At 47.4% G+C, this 12,035-nt stretch overlaps 1 protein-coding gene across 21 annotated transcripts in view; it reads right to left on the reverse strand.

The window, feature by feature from the left end:
* The window catches only part of PLEKHA5 (pleckstrin homology domain containing A5), a 742,840-nt gene that overhangs the window by 138,115 nt on the left and 592,690 nt on the right, over positions 1-12,035 (reverse strand). The gene's annotated exons all lie outside the window — the stretch shown is intronic.

Here is a 12,035-nt window from a genome sequence, read left to right on the forward strand (position 1 = left end):
TTCAGATATATATCACAGGACCAGACAGGTGTGTCCACCGACTCGCATCTTGTTTGTGCTGGGCATGGAGCCATATTTACGATCCTTGCATATGAATATAGGTATCCAGCCTCTGGTGTTTGGCAGGAATGAACTCAAACTTACTGCATATGCAGACGATGTTCCGGATTTAATGCAAATGCCGCAAGTAGCACTGTGACAGGTTGTCAATGAGGCCACCGATTATGGGAGATTTTCAGGGGAAAAAATTAACATCCTGAAAACACAGGTTTTATTGAAATATAAGTCAGATGTCCAAATCTCTGGAGAACCTCGACTGCCATATATCTTGGGGTTGAAGCATGCTTGGAGGGTATGGACATAATTAAATTGAACTATGAACCTTTACCAACAGTTACTACTATGATGAAATCATGAAGTAACTAACACAGTCTTAGTGGATGATGTAATATCGTTAAGATTAATATTCTTCCAAAACTTCTTTATTTGTTTAGGGCGATCCCATTACGGGTCCCTATTCCTTTTTTAGACAGTGGAAGGAGCGATTGGAAGATTTATTTGGGGGAGGGGGGGGGAATAAGTGGGCAAGATGAGCAATTCGAATTATGAAGCTTCAGTTTAAACAGGGGGGCTTCAACTCCCTGATTTGAGGTTATATTTTTGGGTGGCGTTGGCAGGGCGCCCGCGTAGTTTATTTATCCCGGCTGACCCAGATACAGCAGCTTTTTGCTATCAGCTAGCGCTTAGGACTGAGTTTAGGCTTTTCTTCTACCGGCTGGGGGATCCATATTATTATAAGAGGGTCCAGTTTAAGTTTGTGAAGTATGCCATTTATATTTGACAAGAAATTTGTAATAAATTTTCAATAGCTTTTTTTAAATAACGAAACACAGTCATAGGATAATCCTCCCCCCACCCCTGCCACCCTCCCTAACCCCCCCTAAAGTGTTTCAGGATTTCTATAGGTAGGGATTGGGCACGATAGGGGGTTCAGCCTTATTTACCATTTTACAGGCCATGTATTTGCTCCCTAACCATTATTTTATTAAAGTATCTACAAGTGAGGGATTACTTTTTGTCAGGGTGCAAGCACCAGGCAGATCTTGAAATTACAGAACTAATGCTACATCTATATAAATCAGATAAAAAAAACTATCGTTAAGTACAATATATCAGGACTTCCGTCAGTATGCTACTGATGATAGTGAGGTATTGGCAACAAAATGTTATTTACTTTTAGCCTCTGATATCCTTGTTTCGGATATTCAGAGGGCACTGGAGACTGTTGATTGCTCGGTTCAATCTATTAATTTTAAATTTCCACAGTTTAAGAGCATTTGCCGTTTAAACTACACTCCTGGGAGGATTTCCAAATGGGGTGTAAATATATCTAAGAATGAAATCAGGTGCCCTTTGCCAGTGGTGAGGGGGCAGGTGCATGAGCCCTGTGCCCCTACAGTGCCCAAGTCCATTCCTGGGCAGTGTACGTGCAGTGCTGCCATTAAGAGTGTATGGTGCTGGGTGTTTGTATTTACGAACTCCACAGCACCATAATGGCTACTCTGAAGACTTGGAAGTTTGGTATCAAACTTCTCAGCACATTAAACCCACACTGATGCCAGAGTGGGATTTAATGTAAAATGCACAACAGAGGGCATCTTAGAGATGCCCCCTGGAACTTGACCAACTCCCAGTGACCTGACTAAGTGGCTGCTTAGGCTGCCACCACCAGACAGGTTTCTGGACCCCTGGGTCGAGAGCTTGCTGCTCTGCGGGGCCTCTAACAACGCACAACCTGGGAGGAGGTGCCAAGCCTCCTCCCCCAGGATGGGCAGGGTTCACGAAGGAGAAGCTTTAAAGGCATGCCGCCTTTGTGAGCCTCTCCAGACTAATTGCTGCTTTCATCAACTGGTCCCCCCTGGTTCTACCCCCCACTTTGTGCTGGAAAAACAAGTGAGGAAAAGAGGTGTGCCCACCTCTGCCAACTCCACCCCTCAGGTGGGGGAGGTGAGGTGAAGCACAACCTCGAGTCCCTGCCATCTTGAGGATGGGGGGACTCAGCCAACCGGGGACAGGCTCCTGCGCTCCTCCCACTGGAGAGTAGCAGAATAGGGGGTGTACCCACCCTACGGAAGGGACCCATTGGTCCCTGCCCTTTACCTACCTGTAACACCCCTAAATTTAGTATTTAGAGGGCACCCTGTACCTTCCTTCCTCAGATCCAGAAACCACAAGAAAGGAAGATAAGAAGAAGGACGAAAAGCCGTGCAGAGCTAAGAAGGACGAAAAGCCATGCAGAGCTAACAAGGACGACGCCCACTAACTTGGCCCCAGCCCTACAGGCCTGGCTGCCCTCGGACCAGCTCCTGGGAAATCCCGGTGTGTCCTGCAGCAGCAACCTCAAAAACCCTGTAGGACCTGCCTGCCTTCACTTCAAAGACTGAATCTCCTGTGAACACCAGACTTGTTAAAACTGCAGCTTCTGGTGCCAACCAGAAACCGCAAATCCAGCCCACTCTGCACCCGCCAAACTCGGCCCGAGCGAAAAAATACCATGAGGAGGTCCCCCCCGGCTATCCTGACCCGAGATTCGGTGACCCCTGACCTGCCTCAAGCCTACTGACGACGCCTGCAGCCTCAATCCAGAGGATCCCCTCTACCGCGATCAGAGCGACCAGAGCGGGTAAGAAAATCCGACGTCCTAAGGCACCCCTGCATCCGTCGCCACATGGCCTTTTGTGCCCAAACCAACAGTGCCTAACCATCACTCAACATCCCAACTTACCCCTCGAAGTGGTGGTCGCACCTGGAAGATCCTCGTCCCCGAGCCTGCAGTGTTTCTTTGTCCCAGAGGTTCTCCGTTGGAAACCGAGCATCCGACCGCAAAACAGCACCCTGCACCCGGCCGCCCTAGTGCCGCTGAGGGTGCATCACTGACCCTGGGAGACCCCAGAACCTTCATTTCCACTCCATAGTATAACATTGACAATTTTTCTCCAAAATTTTTTTAAGTGTGGAGTTTTGAAACCTGAAAACATTATTTAAAAATTGCACAAATAACCAAAACTTGTTTACTTACCTGTTTCTAGGAAATGTCCCAGTTCTGAATCTAGGTATCCAGCACCGAGTTAGAAAAGTAACGTAAAAAGTAACTTACCTACAATTTACTGAAAAAGCCTATTCATTCCAATGTACTGTATTTGCATACTACTGCTCCCCTGTAAATCAAGCAAAGTGCAATTTCTAGTGTATTTTCAAACTGTTCTATATCTAGTAACTTATTACTAAAAAGTATTTAATGCTTACAGGTACCAGGCTTGCTTGGTTCGAAAAATAAACAACAGTATATTTTTTTACACAAACACAATTGGCCTACAGTTCAGTTCTTGAGTGTTTGAATTCATTTGCTGATTGAGTGTGTACATCAAATGATTAACACTGTCCTCTGATACTGCCCTACTGCTCGACCAAGCTACCACTATGAACAATAGTTACTTACCTGTAATCTGTGGTTCTCCAGTATTGGTGTCTTTCATAGATTCACATGCCTGAATCATTCCCCGTCGTCGGAGTGGGAGTCCCACGGTACATAAAAAAGCAATAAAATGCTAAAAATATATAGTAATACCAAAAGAAATGAACCAGGAAGTAAAAACAGCCAATGGTACAGTAGGCAAAAACTTCCCATCTATGACTATCATAGTCATTTTGTATAGTCCAAACTACAGCCAATCAGGCGCCAGCACCCACCAGAATGTTCTCCCCAGAGGCTCAGGCTCTCAGATTTTCTCGCAAGGAGTGAAGGTAAACCAAAATAGCCTAGAAAGCCTCTGAGGGGAGGTGGGCGGGTTGCATGTGAATCTATGAAAGACACCAATACTGGAGAACCACAGATTACAGGTAAGTAACTATTGTTCTTCTCCAGTATTAGGGGTGTCTTTCATAGATTCACATGCCTGAATCAGAGTAGCTAGCAGTACATATCTTTGCTGAACAGACGCTCATAACACCCAGCTTGTCAGCTAGTAATGTAAATAACAATGCGAAGTGAATAAACACATATCATATAAAGCATAACATAATGCAATCAAGAAAATATGTGAAAACATAACATAAGAAGCGTCTGACAGCAGAAAACAAGGAGGTGGGAAACAGAGGCTCACCTTAATGAAACAGGTTCCGTAGAACAGCTCGACCCACAGAAGTATCAGCCTCGCTGATGGACTCTAGACAGTAATGTCTGGTAAAGGTATGGCGACTCGCCCAAGTCGCCGCCTTGCAGATCTGCTGAAGTGGGACTCCAGCGAATAAGGCCGTAGATGAGGAGACTGCTCTTGTAGAGTGCGCTCTGGGCGCAGATGGTAAAGGTCTCCCAGCCTGTGCATGGCAAAAGGCAATGGCAGCAGATATCCATCTTGCAATAGTCTGTTTTGATACTGCCTGCCCTTTACGAATCGCACCGTAGGTAATGAACAACTGGTCAGAGGTGCGTACAGCAGAAGTTCTTTGTAGATAGAATTTAAGACATCTTCTAATGTCAAGCGAGTGTAAAGCTCTTTCCGCAGGAGTTTGCGGGTCTGGAAAAAATGATTTAAGAACAACAGGTTCGTTCAGATGAAAATCCGAAGGCACTTTAGGAATGTATTTGGGATTTGTGCGAAGTATGACAGAATCGCTAGTGAATTGGAGGAAAGGATGATGAACAGTGAAAGCTTGGATATCACTAACTCTCTTGGCGGATGTTAAGGCTAAAAGCAGTGATACCTTCCACGAAAGATACTTCAAGTCAGCTTGATGGATGGGCTCAAATGGGTGACGCATGAGTTGACCCAGGACCACATTCAGATGCCACAAAGGAGGTGGACGACGTACTGGAGGGAACATTCTAAAGAGACCCTTAAAGAACTGTTGGATAATCCTTGATGAATACAAAGAATTGGACCCATCCTGTCGATATCTGGATATTGCAGCCAGAAATACTTTCAAAGTAGCATGGGACAGACCTGTTCGTGCCAACTGCAAGAAAAAAGGAAGAATTTCCTCAGGCTTTGCCAAAAAGGGGTGAACACCTGCTGAACGGCACCAGATACAGAAGCGTTTCCATTTGAGACTGTAAGTCTTGATGGTTGCGGGTGCTCTAGCTTTGGCCAACACCTCTTTACAGTCTGCTGGGATGTTCAAGTGTGCAAACTCATGGTGTTCAGGAGCCAAGCCGCTAATCTCAGCGATGCTGGGTCCGGATGGAAGACTTGACCTTCCTGAACACTGAGCAAGTTCGGGATTGGATGTAACTGAATTGGTTTGCTCTCTGATAGTAGGAGGAGCTCCGTAAACCAATACTGGCGCGGACATCTGGGCGCGATCAGGATCAGTCGGCAAGGTTCCTTCCTCATCTTCCGCAGAACCCTGGGGACTAACGGAATCGGTGGGAAAGCATACGCAAACCTCAGGGACCAATCGAGGGAGAATGCATTCCCCAGAGAATTCTTGTGGGGGTGCCAGCTGGCGAAGCTCAGGCATTTGCTGTTGGTACTTGTCGCAAATAGGTCCAGGTCTGGCCAACCCCACTGATGAAAGATGTGGTCCACTGTGTTCTGGTGAAGCTCCCATTCGTGGTTGGTGATTGTGGTCCTGCTGAGTGCATCGGCAAGGACGTTTTCCGTTCCCGGAACATGCACCGCATGCAACTGTACATTGTGGTGAAGAGCCCATGTCCATAATTCCTGCGCCTCTTGAGACAGGAGAAGAGATCGAGTTCCTCCCTGTTTGTTGACGTAGTGCATACTTGTTGTGTTGTCTGTTCTTATCAACACCTTGGTGTTCTGAATGATGGCACAAAACGCCTTTAGGGCAAGAAAAATGGCTCTCAGTTCCAAACGATTGATGTGCCACCGTTTCTGTTGCACAGTCCATTTGCCACTGATCGTGAGGCCTTGCAGATGAGCCCCCCAGCCCTCGAGGGATGCATCTGTAGTGATGGTGAGACTTGGTGGTTCTTGAAGGAACGCATGACCCTGACTGAGATGACACCTCTGTGTCCACCACAGAAGAGACTCTTTCATGAGTAGTGTGATTTGAATGAGGTCCTCGAAAGTGCCTGAAACCTGTTGCCACTGCAGGGCTAGTTCCTCCTGGAGCGGCCTCATTTGAAGCCGGCAATTTGGAAGTAATGGAATACAAGCCGATGCCATCCCCAGAAAGGATTTGTATAGTCGGACAGAAACTGACTTTCTTTGCATGAGATCTTGTGCTAGCCGACTTATTTTCATTTGTCTTTCCTTGGAGACGAAAGCTTTGCATTTGTGAGTGTCCAACATTGCTCCTAAGAATGCTATTCTTTGAGACGATTGCATCTGGGATTTGGAGAAATTTATTGTCAGGCCTAGAGACTGAAACAGGTGGAGACACTGGTGAAGGTGACGTTGAACGGTGCCATGAGAATTGGCCTTTATAAGGCAATCGTCCAGATATGGGAAAATTTGTATTCCCTCCAGCCGGAGGTGCGCAGCTACTGGAGCTAAAACCTTCGTAAAAACTCTTGGAGCTGACCGTAGTCCAAAAGGAAGGACTTTGAATTGGTAGTCCCTGCCAGCCACCCTGAAGCGAAGGAATTTCCTGTGGCGAGGTAGGATGGGGATGTGGAAATATGCATCTTGGAGGTCTAGGGTGACCATGCAATCTCCTGGTGATAAAAGATGCAAAATTTCTTGAAGAGAGAGCATCCGGAACGTTAATTTCCTTAGGTATTTGTTTAATGCTCGAAGATCGAGGATCGGGCGCCACTCCCCGTTCTTCTTTCTGATCAGGAAGAACCTGGAGTAAAATCCTAGTCCTCTCATCCTCTGAGGAACGCTCTCGATAGCTCCTTTTTGTATCATCATTTTGATTTGGGTAAGCAGCTCCTTCAGGTGAGCTGGAGGCGGGCCCTTTGGCGGTACATTTGGGGGAAATTTTTCGAATTCTAGGGCATGGCCCCTGGCGACAATATCCAGGACCCATTTGTCCGTTGTTATCGACTGCCAATTGGAGTAAAATTTGGAGATTCTTCCGCCAAGTCTTTTGAGAGGGTGAAAAGACGGTGGTGGCAGGTGAAAAATATCATTGTCGCTTGTCCTTGCCGCGGTATGTAGCCCTACCCCTGTTTGGGGTGTATTGAGATTTTTTCTGCCCATAAGACTGGTAGCGCTGATTTTGGTAGCGCTGATTACCCTGACGGTATGTGGATTGTTGATGTTGTTGCTGGTATCCACCTCTATTGAAGGACGTTCCTCGTCCTCTCGCTCCTCGAAAGGGCGGCTTGTGAAATTGTAGAGTGCCTAAGGATTTGGCCGTTTCGGTATCCTTCTTGATAGTCTGTAAGGCCTCCTCTACCTTGGGGCCGAATAAATATTCGCCATCAAATGGCATGTCTAGAACTCGGTTTTGCACTTCCTGTCTAAAGGCAGTGGAACGTAACCACCCCTGTCTACGGAGAACCGCAGCCCCTGCTAATTGGCGAAAACCTGTAGATGCCACATCAACAGCTGAATCAATTATCTCTTCAGAGGTCCTTTGACCTTCATTGAGAATCTGGAGTGCCTCCGCCTTGGATGGCTCAGGGAGTAGATCGATAAATGGTGAGATGTCAGACCACATTTGACGGTCGTAACGACCTAAGATGGCTAATGCGTTGGCAGCACGGACAGTTGTTGCAGCCATGGTGGAAACTCGTTTTCCTATTGAGTCTAGGCGTCTGCCATCTCTATCCGGCGGTGCCGTAACTGCAGAGGACGGATTTCTGGCCCTTTTCTGAGCCGCCTGGACAATTACCGAGTCAAGTTTTGCTTGTCCAATGAGACAGGCAGGCGTCTTGTCTGGAGCTTTATATTTCTTATCAATTCTTGGCAAGACTGTAGGAATGGAAGCCGGCGTTGACATCACCTTAACACCTTCCTTCCAGATGAAGTCCACAATGGGTATTGTCCTAATTTGTCGTCTGGGCTGATCTTTAAAATCGTAAAGGAAACATTCTTGTTGAGTATGCTCCATCTTCATATGAAAACGTGCGGTTGCACGCTCCATCAGCAAGTGAAAATTTGCTACATCAACAGGAGGGGAGGCCGACGCAGTCTGAGGAGATGTAGAAGGAGATTGGACCTGATAGTCCTCCCACTCCGATAAATCATCCACTTCTCCTTCTTCCCGTTGGTCGTCATCTTCCGAGGATTGCGGGTCCTCTTCGTGAGCAGGTTGTGGGTGTGAAGGTGGGCACACCGATGGGAGCACGGGTGGAGGCGTTTCCGAAATTGGAGTTGCTTGTCCAGAACCTGCCGATTCCGAAGGTGGAAACCTCCGATAGTAATCGTCCAGCATAAATTGTAAGTTGGATATTAAATCCAAAGGCACTTGAGCAACAGGGGTAGTGACAGGCATCGATACTGCAGCAGGAGAGTGAGGATCCTCATATTCATCATCTTGAAGTTTAATATGTAACTCCGATGGACTAGTGGCTTGTCCAAAAGTATTCTGGACCATCTCATTGTCACTGTCAGAATCCAGTAGTTGGTCTGGGACTTCAGAGGACACCTTGTGAGGTGAAACGCGCAGGGGTGAAAGCCTCATTACAGTGTTGCGCAGCTGTTCTGCTGCTTGGCGTGGTGTTAAAAACACCGTCGACGGAGACCACACCTGTAGTGCCGTGCATGAGGATAACTGCGGCGTCGTCGGAGGGTTAACTTCCGATGGATTTGTCGTCGACGGATCACCTCTCGTCGACGGGACACTTTTCGGCAACGAAATAGTCGTAGTCGACGGAAGACCTGTCGTCGACGGGACACTCGTCGTCGACGGGACACTCGTCGTCGACGGGACACTCGTCGTCGACGGGACACTCGTCGTCGACGGGACACTCGTCGTCGATGGGACACTCGTCGTCGACGGGACACTCTTCGTCGACGGGACACTCTTCGTCGACGGGACACTCTTCGTCGACGGGACACTCTTCGTCGACGGGACACTCTTCGTCGACGGGACACTCTTCGTCGACGGGACACTCTTCGTCGACGGGGCACTCTTCGTCGACGGGGCACTCTTCGTCGACGGGGCACTCTTCGTCGACGGGGCACTCTTCGTCGACGGGGCACTCTTCGTCGACGGGACATTCTTCGTCGACGGGACACTCCTCGTCGACGGGACCGTCTTCGTGGACGAGTCAGTCCTCGTCGACGGTGGTATTTTCGTCGACGGCGTAGAGCCTGACGACGAGCTCGTCGACGGAGTCTTTTTCGTCGGCGGTAAAGCCTTTAAGGACGTCGACGACGAGGCGTCGACGACGGACGTCGACGAAATAGGCCTCACAGAAACAAAAACCATCGTTGGAGATGCCGTAGACGAGGACATAACCATACTAGGTTTAGGAGATGAAAATGTTACCGTAGATGTCACTGAAGTCGTCGTTCTCGTCGACGAAGAAGCTGAAGAAGACTTCACAGGAGGCGGAGATGAATTCTGTGGTAAAATCCTGTCAGAAGATAGGGGAAGCTTGGGTTTTTTCACCTTTGAGGAAGCAGAAGCGCCTTCCATGCCCCTGGAGGTGGGTACAGCCTGAGAAGTGGAAGGTTGATCCAGTCCTTTAGCAGGTGGCTGTTTTTTAGGCAGTTTAGCCTTGGGAGATGACATTCCCTCAGGCGCAGATCTCTTCCTGGAGGCTGAAGTGGAAGCAGAGGTGACACTGTCTACTTCTGAAACAGTATTAGAAGAATCCTTTAGCCTCTTCAACCACAGCAGTAAACGACCCTCTCTATCTCTGAGAGTCTTCTGAGGCATGGTTCTGCAGATTTTACAATCAGAGGCCTGGTGGTCTGGGTAGAGACAATAAATACACTTTTTGTGTGGATCCTTCTCAAAAAGCCGAGGCTTACCACAGCAGTCACAGGCTCTGAAGAGAGATTTCTTTGAAGACATCCTGAAGAGAAGACACAGATGAAGTAGAAGTTAGAAAAACTGAGCAGAGCTCAGGGAGACTCCCTTCACACGACGTGCGGTAGAAAATCTGAGAGCCTGAGCCTCTGGGGAGAACATTCTGGTGGGTGCTGGCGCCTGATTGGCTGTAGTTTGGACTATACAAAATGACTATGATAGTCATAGATGGGAAGTTTTTGCCTACTGTACCATTGGCTGTTTTTACTTCCTGGTTCATTTCTTTTGGTATTACTATATATTTTTAGCATTTTATTGCTTTTTTATGTACCGTGGGACTCTCACTCCGACGACGGGGAATGATTCAGGCATGTGAATCTATGAAAGACACCCCTAATACTGGAGAATCGAGAGTACGGTTCTGTCCAACTTTAACCTCTGCCTGCCTTTGGGGACACTTGGACTCTATACACACTATACCTCATTTTGGTGTAGTATATATAGAGCCAGTTTCCTACAATAGTTTCCTACATGTATAGTATGGAGTTTTTTTTAAATATGAATTTACTTCTATGAACTGTTTGTATTGAACATTTTTGGCTTGAATATAAATAATAAAAAAAGGGCTTAACCCGCTGGGAACCAAAGAAGAGTATCTTTCAGATGTAAGAGAGAATATAAATGTGTGGGATCTTACATGAAAGGACAGCAGACTAATCAAAGGTGTAGAATTTGTCTGAATCACAGTCAAACTTGATGCAATTCTTCCAAGAACACCACCTTATCACATGACCCCAGAAATAGTAGCAGGAATAACACCATTAAGTAATGACATGTTACAAAAAGGAATTTTGTGAGAGAATATTCAGGAGTCTGTGCAACTCACCGATTATGGGATTATATAAATCAAACGGGAAGATCAGGACAGTGCAAGATTTGACAAAAATCAACAATATTATAATCCCCTGTTGTCCTGTGGTATCTAATCTAGCCCCCATATTATACCAGATTCCGTGCATAGCAAAATGGTTCACCGTCATGGACCTTTGTCAAGCTCTCTTCTCGGACAAAAATTAGAGAGTCACGATGATGGCCGGGAAAAACATGGCAGCCAGCTACAGTGCTGGTCGCATGATTGTGGAGTTATGGGAGACTCACCTAGGACAACGCCCCGACATCGTGATGCAGCGGGCATGGGGTGGACTCTACTGCTGACCTCCACTCAGGCAAACAAGGCGAGGGTTTCAGGTCAGGCGAGGCCAATGCCGAGAGCTGACTGAGTGTCGTAAAGGAATGCAGCAAGGATTCCCCTCTGGGGGAAGGACGGAAGCAGCAGCACAGGAGTGCTGAATACCAAGCGGAATTCAGCTAGGCAACAGAGTGTGGGCATTGAATTCACAGAGACGCCTCCATGTGCGCTTGAAGTAAACAGAGAAAAAACCGACAAAGCAGTGAAAGGGAAAAAAAATCAAGGTAGGAACCTTGGTGACTTGCCGGGAGAGAGGGAAGGGGGGTGAGGGGGGGGGGGGGGGGGGGGCTACAGGTAAAAGTAACAGTTACTCCTTAAGAAGTACAACACAAATCCAATTTAGGTCCCCACAAGTGGGTGGCAAACAGGGATGCATGCCGTCTGGAATACATAATTCTCCGCTTGTTACTAACTCGGCTGGCAACCCTCACTCTAAGGAGGAGGGGGGTAGCAGGTGGGGGGTCAGCACTACTACCAGCAATATAGACTGGAGTGAGCTTACTAATCAAAAAAGTAAGACATTCAAATACCCCATCTCCCCATCAAACAGAGTGTGAGGGGGAGAGTTTGTAAATAACATTTAAAGGCTCAAGAGTGGGTGAGACCGGCCAAAACAACAGATATCAATTTTTGGTCGGGATGAATGAAAATCAGGAGGGTACTAAGGGGTATAGCAGAAGAAATGGGAGGTGGAGGTAGTGGAGACCATGGACCCATAATGAAAGGAGCAGCGCAGGCCATTTCTCAAGACGCTGGAAAATTGGTACCTCATTCCCTAGGGGATATCCATATGGAAAATATGTTGCAATCACAAGCGGCAGAGGTAAAAAATGGGTTCACCGTCACTGTAACAAATTAGAGGGAGATCCAGTGTATGTGTGAACAGCTG

This window comes from Lissotriton vulgaris, chromosome 1_1, assembly GCF_964263255.1.
Source record: "Lissotriton vulgaris chromosome 1_1, aLisVul1.2, whole genome shotgun sequence".
NCBI lineage: Eukaryota > Metazoa > Chordata > Amphibia > Caudata > Salamandridae > Lissotriton > Lissotriton vulgaris.